At 50.0% G+C, this 10,682-nt stretch overlaps 1 non-coding gene across 1 annotated transcript; it reads left to right on the top strand.

Moving 5' to 3' along the window:
* Nucleotides 1–9,931: 9,931 nt before the first annotated feature.
* On the top strand, nt 9,932–10,038 carry LOC117802171. The gene has a single exon (XR_004625212.1). It is a non-coding gene; the product is annotated as a U6 spliceosomal RNA (small nuclear RNA).
* Nucleotides 10,039–10,682: the final 644 nt, after the last annotated feature.

Genomic DNA, 10,682 nt, shown 5'->3' with positions numbered 1-10,682 from the left:
GAACCACGGTGCTCGACAGGCGGGCAGTTCTGGCCCCCTTGTGGGCACACAGCCAAGTCTCTGCTGGCTGGGGGCATTCTGCCTCCTGAGCTTGTCTCGGGAGCTCTTGGTGGGCTGACATCGCCTGGAGAGATCCTGGCCAGGCCTCTCCCCAGTCCTTCCTGCTTGGGTGTTTGGGATTAACATGCATCCCTTGAACCTTTTCATTTTTCTACCCAGATGGAAACTTGGCCAGCGACCAGGCCTGGATGTGCTCGCGGTATGGCTGGGCTCAGGCCAAGCCCACAGTAATTATAATCACATGTGAGGCGCCCGCTGGCTCTCTGGGTGCGGGGCTGGGGGTGGCCCGGGGAGAGCATGGCTGCCAGCAGAGAGGGCCTGGGCTGAGCGCTGGGCTCCAGGCTCCCCGCTCCGGGCAAGTGTGCAGACAGTGGGACCTCGGGCTCCTGCCCTCACCTCTCTGACCCTCAGTTTCCTCATTTAAATGAAGGGATTGGCTTACAGGACCTGGGAGGGCCCTGCCTATGCTCTGGGAGTCCCAGATAGCATCAGACGTGGACCGACTCTCATGTGGACGGGCCCCCTGTGGTCTTCCCAGCCCTTGCCTGGCCTTCCACGTACAGAGTGGGACCTGCGTCTGCCCTGCTTCATCCATCTGGATGCTTTCTCACAAGACACAGAGCCAGGGGTATCGAGACTGCCATTATCCCAGGGATAGGGGGAGGTGTAGAATACCAGGGTGGGATTGGGAGTGCTTAGGGAAGAGTCTGGAAGGAGAGGCAGACGAATATCCAAGACAACCTTCACCAGCTGCCCTGTGGCACTAGGGCAAACTGTGAGCCCACGTGCATTAGCCCGGGGGCGGGAGTTGCCCCTCTGCTTGATTCCATCTCTTTTCCGGTGTAACATATTCCGAGCCTGGATGCGGCCACCCAAAGAGTTCTTTACCCAGTGGATTGTTGTGGCTTTTTCCATGCACAGCGGAGTCTCAGAAGGCGGAGGGTGAGGAGCTGTGGAAGAGCTGCGAACAGTGGTTGGCAGGCTAACGGGTCTGGCCAAGGGCAGGGGTCCTGTTTGCAAGCGCGGCCTCCATAGAGGTGAGGGAGAGGAGAGTTTCTGCAGCTTCACGGAACCCTTGCAGGTTCTCTCCCTCTCCCCGCTTTCTACCTGCGCGTGTCTCTCCCACTTCTTCCTTGGTCTCTCATGTTCTCCTCCGCGGCTTTTCTCATTCCCTCTCGTTCTAACTTCCTTCTTTCTAGCCAGAGGAGCCGAATGATGTGGTGGAAAGAGAATGGCCTGGGGGGGGGGGGTCCAGGCAGCTTTGACCTTTGAGCCTCAGGCTTCTACAAAATGGGCTGGCGGGCAGGGTTAATGATAACCCAAGCACACGCGCGCCGTTGGCAGGATGAAGTAGGATGGGCCTGGGTGGCTCAGTCGGTTAAGTGGCTGCCCTTCGGCTCTGATATCAGGGCCCTGGAATCAAGTGCCACGTTGGGCCCCCTGCTCAGTGGGGAGTCTGCTTCTCCCTCTGCTGCTCCCTCTGCTTGTGCTTTAAGATTTAAATAAAATCTTAAAAAAAAAAAGATTAAGTAGGATAATATATACAAAACTTCAGTCTGGACAGAGAAAAGTGTCGATAAGAGGCAGCATTATTTATCCAAAATACCAGCTGAAATTCATCTTAAAAGATTAGTTATACTTAATTAACACTTGTTCCCATCCTTAATAAAAATCAGGTAATTCACATTTTTTTTTCCTTGCTCTTATAAAACAGAATGACCATATTCAGATGGATTGCTCTTTTCTGCCTATGGCTTCTGGTTTCCCTGCCCGAATGGAACTTAGAACCACACTGCCAGGGGCCTCCCATGCACCCCCAGAGGCCGAGGCCGTGCAGAGGTAGGCGGGGTGCCGCAGTCCCACCAGGCTGGAGGACCAGCGTCCCTCGGGTCATCCTTCCCGTGTGCTCAGCAGAGCGGCCGCCCCTACTTCCTCAGCTGTGCTTGGTGGGAACAAGGGGTTCAGAAGCCACGGTATCCCAGGAAGAAGGGAAGAGGCATGGGAACTGAGAAATAGAAGAGACATTTTGCCACATGTTGAGATGTGAATAAAGGCAAAATATTTGTCTCTGCCCAGGGCATGCCGGGGAGTACCCGACGCATGGGAAGGGGACAGGGTTGGATGTGGGGGACACTGGTAAGTCACTCCTCCCTCTGCCCTCTGCCTCTTTGTCACAAAGTTAGGGACTGAACACCAAGGTCCCTTCTGGTCCTAATCTCCCATGACTCTTTGATTTGTGTGAACTGAAGTCTGGTGTGCTTGGCATGAAGGATGGGACTCTCCATGCCTCCTCTCTGTCCCTGGATCCTTCCCCCAGCCTGTGAAAGGCCGCTCAGGTCTCTGCTCCCTCAGACACAGACAACCAAGCAGGACACTTCCCAGGATCCTATGCTCCTTCCTTTTACTCCTGAGGCATCTCGAAAGCTTTTGAGCGTGAATGTAGGGGTAGTATGCTGGGGTGCAGGCCGCTTGCCTTGCACCTCTCAGGCCTTGGAGGGAAAGAGCAGAGGGTCCACTCACTGGTGGGGGAAGGAGTTCCGTCCTCTATGGTTGCACGGCGTTCGCAGGGACATTGCCTTACTCCAGGTTCTGCTCCTGGGTGGCTGTATTTTGAGCAATGAGCCTCTTTTCACTTCCTAGAGCTGCTGTGACAAATTACCACAAACTTGGTAACCTAAAATAACAGAAATTAATTCTCTCACAGTTTTGGAGGCTAGACTTTAAGGTGTTGTCAGGGCCACACTCCCTCCAGAGACTCTAGGGGACGATCCGTCCTCGTGTCCTCTAGCTTCTGGTGGCTCCCAGGGATTCATGCCTTGTGGCTGCAGAATTCCAACCTCTGCCTCCATCTTCACTGGCTTCCCTCCGTGTCTGTCTTCTCCTCCATATGTTTCTCATAAGGACACCGGTGATCGGATTTAGGGCCACCTGAATAGTCCAGCAGGATTTCATTTCAAGATCCTCAGTCACATTGGCAGAGCCCCTTTTTCCATAGAAGGTCCCATTCACAGGTTCCAAGGATCAGGACATGGACAGATCTCTGCAGGGGTGGGGTGTGGACACTATGCCACCCACTACGGTGCTCTCTCTCTGCCCCGTCCCCCCCACCTCCCCAGGTGACTGGATGAGCTGTGGGCACCTGAGCTCCAGACACAGGCTCCGCACCAATCCATAGGCTGGCGGGCCACCCACCCTGCAGTGGACTGATGATCGAGCTGGCCAATGGTATGGCTACTTTCTGGAATTGGGAAACAGGGAGCCGGAGCCAGCGAGTAGCAGGGCCGGAAGGGGAGAGGGTGCTGGGGGTTGATGCCCAGGGTGAGCAGAGATTGTGAGGGAGCCGCTGCTGGAGGCAGACAGAACTAGACCAATCCACAGAGAGGAAAATGGAGCAGGCGCAGAGGGGAAGGAGGGGCCATGGGGGAGACCTTGCAGCTCACCAGAGACAGGCAAAGAGCTCCTGCTTCCAGGGACTGCCTTGGTTCCTGGCAGCTCTTCAGACACAAGGCGAGGTCATATGTACTCTGAGAAAAAAGGAACCCGTTCCCTGAGGCTCTGGAGAGCCTTTTGTGGGGCGCCAGGAGAGCCTGAACGAACAAAGAAACACATTCCTGGTTCTATGGGTGGAGCCTGAGGTCACCTCCGAAGACTCTTGGTGCAGATGTTATGAATAACCCCTCCCATGCGCCTGAGCAGTGTCACTCTACCGCCCTTCCTGTCAAGAGGTGAAGTTGTCTCTCCTCCCTTGAATCCGAGCTTGGCAATATGACTTACTTTGGCCAATGGGAGCTTAGCAAATGTCAGCAGAGGCTTGAAACCCACTTGTGCAGAGGGTTGCCCTCTTTTAGGCCATGGTTGGAAGGCAGAGGCCATGATGGGGATGGGCCTGAGCCGGCTGCTGAAGAGGCCACGTGGAGAATGGAGGTCTGTCGGCCTAAAGCTTGCCGACTGCTGGACACATGAGCGAGAACGTGCTAGGCTGTCCAGCACTAATCAAACCACCAGGTGACTACGGCCCCATGCCTGACCCCAGGCAAGACCGGTGGAAGAGCCACTGACTGAGCCCAGCCAAACTGCTGACCTACAAAATTGTGAGCCGAGAAGGTGGCTGCAGTTTTGAGCCACTAGATTTTGGGGGCGGTTTGCTACTATAACCCATACTGTCCCCACGTAGGCAAGCCTCCAACCCCCCAAATATAGAGTCAGGCCCTGGAGACTCTGGTGGCTCTCAGGGGTATGTGGCAGAAGCTGTGATCCCCCATGAGCCATCCTCCCCCTTTTTCTTTTCAGGAATGGAACTTTTTAGTAACGGCACAAGTCCAACTAACCAGAGACTATTTTGCAGCTAAGTACGATGACATTTTTACTGATAGAATGGAATGAAAGGGATGCATGCAATTTCTGTGTTACTTCTTTAAAAGGAATGTGCTTGCCCTACACTTCCTCCATCCCCCCTTCCTGCAGGCTGGAATGCAGAGCTGGGGCCAGGAGGGTGCACAGCTGTGGCAGGGAGGCAGGACCTCGTAAGATGGTGGCTCCTGTTGCCTCACACAGCTGAGTGTGGGGGGTGGTTCCACAAAAGGGGGGCTGCTGTGAAGGCAAGGACTCGGGAGACAGGAGTGTGTCCAGCACAAGAGACTCTCAGCTCTCTCCCAACCCTGTCTCTTGTCCCCCAGCCTCCTCAACACGTTCCCTCCAGCTCCTACAGCAAGAACAGAGAGAACGGGGGAGAGCAGAGGAAGCAGCATGTGCAAAGGTCCAGAGGGGAAAGAGGTCCTACTACATTTGGTGCACTGGAAGCAGCTTGGAATTGTGGGGGGAGGGGAGTGGAGGGGACATGGGAGGGCAGGAAGATGTGAGGCTGAGACCATGTCCTGAAAGGGGCTGGTCAGTGGAGAGTCCCCAGCTGGCTGTAACTTAAATAGATGACTCTGGCTGCTGTGTAGAGCATTGAAAGGGGACCACGTGGAGGCAAGGAGGCCAGTTAGGAGGCTGTAGAAGCTATCCAAGCAACAGATGATGGGGGCCTGAGGAGAAAGGTGGTGCCGAGGAACAAGACAAGTGCATTCAGAAACATTTAGGAGGAAAAACGAGCCAGAATTGTAGATAAGTCTGTTGTGGGGGATATGGAAGAGGGAGGATTCCAGGCTGACTTGTGGGGATGCAGATGCCATCTGCTAGGAGGAGGGACACACGCAGAGAAGTGGGGTGGGGAAGGTGAAGCCTGCTGGCTTCCATCTTGGACATGCTGGGTTGGGGGTGCCATTGGGACATTCAGGTGCTCGATGCTTTTTGCATAGACCACTTCTGGAGTCTCTTAATTGGTTGCTCTCCAGTCCCCGCCCCACCTTTTTAAATTACATTAAATCCAACCAGATTAATGTCCCAGATGATAGCACTGCCCTGATCACAACCTTCAGTGCTTTCCTGCTTTCTCGACGTCAGTCTAAGCTCTTTATTCTGGCATCTGAGGTCCAGTGCCCACCCTCCTCCCACACAGGCCACAGCTCCTCTTCCCGGGCCTCTTTTCTGGCCACACTGACCCATTAAGTTTCCCCATTTATAGTCTGCTGCCTTCACCCCTTGGGTCAGCCTGGAGTGCTCCCTTCTCATGGATACATACAAAAAATTTCACGCATTCTTCAAAGTCAAGTTCACAAGCTACTTCCTCCATTAGTTGGTCCTTGATTCCCTCTATGGAAAGATAATCCCTCCCTTCTGAATTTCCACAATATTTTCTTTGTCATATTCTATATGCATCACATATGTAAGATAAGATAGTGATTGATGGGCCTGGTACCAAAGGATATAGGGACATGGGTTATTTTGGTTTGCTTATGTGGCATCTGGTCTCCTGCTTCTGCTCCAGAACCTCAGTTTTCCTCTGGGAGCCACCCCTTCCCCTGCTCTCAGTCCTTGAGCTCTGGACAGGGCTGACCCCCACCTCAGTCATGAGTCAAGGCTAAGTCAGGACTCATCAATCCAGTAAGAACCCAGGCAGGACTTTGGGGTGAAAGGGGCAGAGGGAGCCTTGGAAGGGAAACTCGGGGCTGTGGAGGAAAAGTTCACTGTCCATGGGGTGTTGAACTGGAAGATGAGATTCTGGGGCCATCCACTAAGGGAGCACTCCCTCAAGAATGGAGCCAACCAGAGGAAGACTGGTCCGAGGGGGAAATTCTTGATGATGCTGTTTGTACACCTGGATCAAGCCACCCTTGTCCATTTTTAGTTACTTTAGCCAACAAATTCCCTTTTATGCTTAAGCCAGTTTAAATTAGGTTCCTATTACTGGCAGACAAAGATGGTTTAACTAATACAGGAGGCTCAAACAACCTGTTGAGTGAATGAATGAATGCATGAGTGAGTATGACTTAAAGTCTCTCCCCTCCTACTGCAGGAATGCTCCTTGTGGAGTCAAATCTCACAGTGTTGTTTGGGTGGATTTCTTCAAGGAGTGATCCATTAAAACTCCGAGTCTATGCATGATCTATAGGCGTCTCCCCATAGAAGGCAGAGGAAGCCTTAGAAGGAGAAGAAGCCAGGCGTGTTTCAGTGCTTGAGACAGACAGGCATGCTTTTTGTAATGCATTTTCTTGTTCTGTCTCCTCCCACCTGCCCCAGGAAGACAGCAACATTGTCCTGTTCATAGCTGTGCTGAACATCTTCTTGTGTGTGCCTTGGCCATTTGCAGATCTTCTTTGGAGAAATGTCTGCTTTGCTCTTTTGCTCGTTTTCATATTGGGTTATCTTTTTATTGAATTATAAGTGTTCTTTATATATTCTGGATCCAGGTCCCTGATCAGATAAATGATTTGCAAAAAATATTTTGTTCCATTCAGTGTGTTGTCTTTTCACCTTGATGGTATCATTTATGGCACAAATTTTTAAAGTTTTAGCATATTAAAAAAACCCTGCTTTACTGAGGTATAATTTGTGTACCATAAATTTCACGCATTTGAAATGCTGCATTCAACAGTTTTTTAGTACATGTACAGAGTCATGCATCACCATAACCATCATGATAATCTAGTGTTAGAACATTTCCATCACCCCCCGCCCCAAAGAACTATTGTGGCCATCTGCAGTCCACTCCTGTTACACTGTCAGCCCCAGCCAGCCACTCTGGATGTTTGGGATACATCCCATAGATGGAATCCTACAACATGTAGTCTTTCACTTCCGGCTTCTGTCACTTAGCATAATGTTTTTGAGGTTTATCTGCATAATAGCATGTCAGTAGTTTGCTTCTTTTTGATTGCTGACTAGTATTCCATTGTGTATCTATTCACTAGTTGATAGACATTTGAGTTATTTCTAGTTTGGTGCTATTAGGAATAGAGCAGCTCTGATTCGATGTCATTGTCTCAGTAGCTCGGCTGCTCTAAGGAAACACCATAGTCCGTCGGGGGCAGGGGGAGGTGGGCGTGGCTTAAACAAGTTATTTGTCACAGTTCTGGAGGCTGGAAGTCCAAGATCTAGGTGCTGGCCCATTCACGTCCTCTTCCTGGCTGGTAGATGGCTGCCTCTTCTCTCCCTCATGTGGCGGAGAGAGGGATTTGGTTTCTCTCTACTGATGAAGACACTAATCCCATCATGGAGGCCCCACCCTCATGACCTCATCTAAACCCGATTGCCTCCCAAAGGCGCCACCTCCAAATACCATCACATCGGGAGGCAGGGCTTCAACATATGGATTTGGGGGGACACAAACATTCAGCCCATACTAGTAATTACTGATATGATTGGATTTATATCTACCTTTTTGATATGTCTCATGCCTGTTTTGTTCCTGTTTCTCCTTTACTGACTTCTTTTGTGTTAAATAGCTACCATTTTAATTTCTTTGTTGGTTTTTCAACTGTGTTATTTTCTTAGTGGTTGTTCTAGGGACAACAACGGGCATCTTAACTTACCACAAGGTAAGAGGATATTTGACATTTTATGTGACATTTGTTAGCTTGAATTTGTTAATAATTTAGCATTTAATAAATGATGTAATTTAAATATTTCATATTTACATTCAATTTATATTAATGCAAATTATTAGTTATTAAATTAACTTCATAACTATTTCATAAATAATTATTTCTTTAGTATTTAGGCATTTGGTATGTGGTCTCTATCTATACCCCCATCCCGGGGTCTGCACGTGTTGGGGGCACAGGTGCCTTTCTCATATTTGCATGGGTGTTATTTTTTCACAGAGCTATATTCATAGTACGAATTATATATTATGAATATTCCAAGTATTTATCCTGCTTTTTATTTTATCTATTTTTTTTTTACCAGCTTGTTAAGTCTCTGTGAACTTCTTTGATAAAAGCTGTGCTGGATTTCCTTGAGTGGATGGGGCAAACTTCAGTTAACCATTTCTCTGCTTTAGGGCAGTTAAGCCATCTTCAGTGTTTAGCCTGTTTCCTAAAGCTGCGGTGAGCATCTTCACGCACCTCACGCTTTCCCCATTTTAGAATCTTCAGCAAAATTCCCCCACGGTAAGATTACTCTGCTGAAGAGAAGAAATATTTTTGTAGTTCTCGGTACCATCACCATATGACTGTCCTCAAGAACGGTGGGGTGTAATTGTGCTCACACTTGGATGTGCCCCCTCGGTGCCAACTGCAATGCTTTTTCTTTTTTTTTTTAAGATTTTATTTATTTATTTGACAGAGAGACAGGCAGTGAGAGAGGGAACACAAGCAGGGGGAGTGGGAGAGGAAGAAGCAGGCTTCCAGCGGAAGAGCCTGATGTGGGGCTCGATCCCAATACACCAGGATCACGCCCTGAGCCAAAGGCAGACACTCAACGGCTGCGCCACCCAGGCACCCCATGCAATGCTTTTTCTATTTGACGTTGCCCTTCTTTGGTGATGAGCTAGGTTGGACATTTTTCTGTAAATCCGTTTACTGGTTAAAATGTTTTATGTAAACGGCTTCTTCACGCCCCCTATTTATCTGTAAGGCTCTGCGTTGGTGTTTACACTTTCAGTTTATACGAGCTCTTTCTGTAACACGCCCTCCTCAGATCTGTTTAGGAAGGAGGCAGAGTATAAATACAAAAAAACAGATAGAAACCTTTTATCTCCCTTATTTGCTGCCAATATTTCTCCCCACTTGTCCATTTTTTTTAATGCAGAAAATTTACATTTTTCTGTAGTCAAACCCGCTAATCTCTCCTTTGTGATTTTATCAGTGATTTCCAAGTTTAATAAAAGACATTCTCCCTCTGGAGACTTGGTGAATATTTAAGTCTCTCTTCTTCTAGTTTTCCTAGGTTATTAAAAAGTATGGAACTCTTTAATCCCTAGAAAATTTCTCTATAAAGACTCCCTCTGGTCCGAGGAAGGGGATGATTTCAAAGTATAAGATATTTCTCAAATTCAGCAGTTTCCTTCCCTGGTTTCTTTGCTTGCGATGGTACCTGGGGCTGAGCCTGACCATGTCCTGCAGGCTGTCTGTCTATCTGTGTGTCTGGACGGAGAGGAAAACAGGATGAAAACTTGCCTCATGAGCTGCACCCACATCCAAGGGGCAGCACAGGGTAGTGGAAGAACAGGACTCGGAACTGAGTTTGGCTCGTGTGTGGACTCTCAGTCTCTCATTCTCCCTCTGCAAATCGGGGCCAAGAGTGCCTGACAGACAGGGCTGTTGTGAGGGTGATAGGAGATGAAATACAGAAAGTTCTAGAACACGACTGCCTGTCAGGGATCTCTCAGGGCACTGCCTTTGCATTGACTTGACTCCTGGGTCCCACCTCATGCCCAAAGGTGTCCCTGAGTCTCCCTCACCACAGAGCGTGGGCAGGCCTACCAGAGTAGTTAAGAGTTTTTACTTTTTTAGGTGAGAAAATTGAGGGTTTAGAAAGTTTAAATGGCATGCTCGCTTCGGCAGCACACAGACTAAAATTGGAACCATACAGAGAAAGTTAGCATGGCCCCTGTGCAGGGATGACACGCAAATTCGTGAAGTGTTCCATATTTTTTTTTTTAAAGGCAGTTTAAATGTCAGAGCAGCAGATGCTCTCGACTGCTCTGACACATGGCATCCTGCAGCCCCACTTTGCCTCGTCGTGCCTCAGCTCCTCGGCGTCCTCAATGTGAAATGGAGCTAATTGTCCTCATCGGTCTCCACTGCTGAGGGGTTATTGGATGATCAAATGAAAGGCTCTGAAAAAGACCACGGAAAAATCCAGAGGCAAGGTAGCATCCCCATGGGTGGCTCGGTCCACTCCTCCCTCCACCTGGACACAGACAAGGCCTTGTGTTAGGTCTGTGAGGCTCCCTGCCTCCCTGCCCCTGTTCTCCAGGAGAACCACGCAGACACTCTGTGAAGGCCCCTTGTGCCCGCTGCTCGCTGGGCAAGTGGCCCAGGGCTTGGCGGAAGCCCCAGGAAGCAGAGCCTGGAGGTGAGCTGCACTCAGACCCTGCTGTGTTCAGCTTGGAGCAGCTTCTGAAGTCTCAGAGAGCCAAGGTGAGGAGGAACCTGGGGTCACCCAGGCCTCCCCCATTTCACAGATGTGGAAGCTCGGGCTCACAGGGGCAGCCAGTTAGTGGTCATGTCAGAACTTGGGCCGGCGGGGGATCCTGGCTCCCAAGTCCACTGTACTTTCCACTTGGTCTCTGCTGC

Source organism: Ailuropoda melanoleuca, chromosome 4 (assembly GCF_002007445.2).
Source record: "Ailuropoda melanoleuca isolate Jingjing chromosome 4, ASM200744v2, whole genome shotgun sequence".
Lineage (NCBI taxonomy): Eukaryota > Metazoa > Chordata > Mammalia > Carnivora > Ursidae > Ailuropoda > Ailuropoda melanoleuca.
The sequence above is the reverse complement of the archived record's forward strand: the minus strand, read 5'-3'. Positions and strand labels throughout refer to the sequence as shown.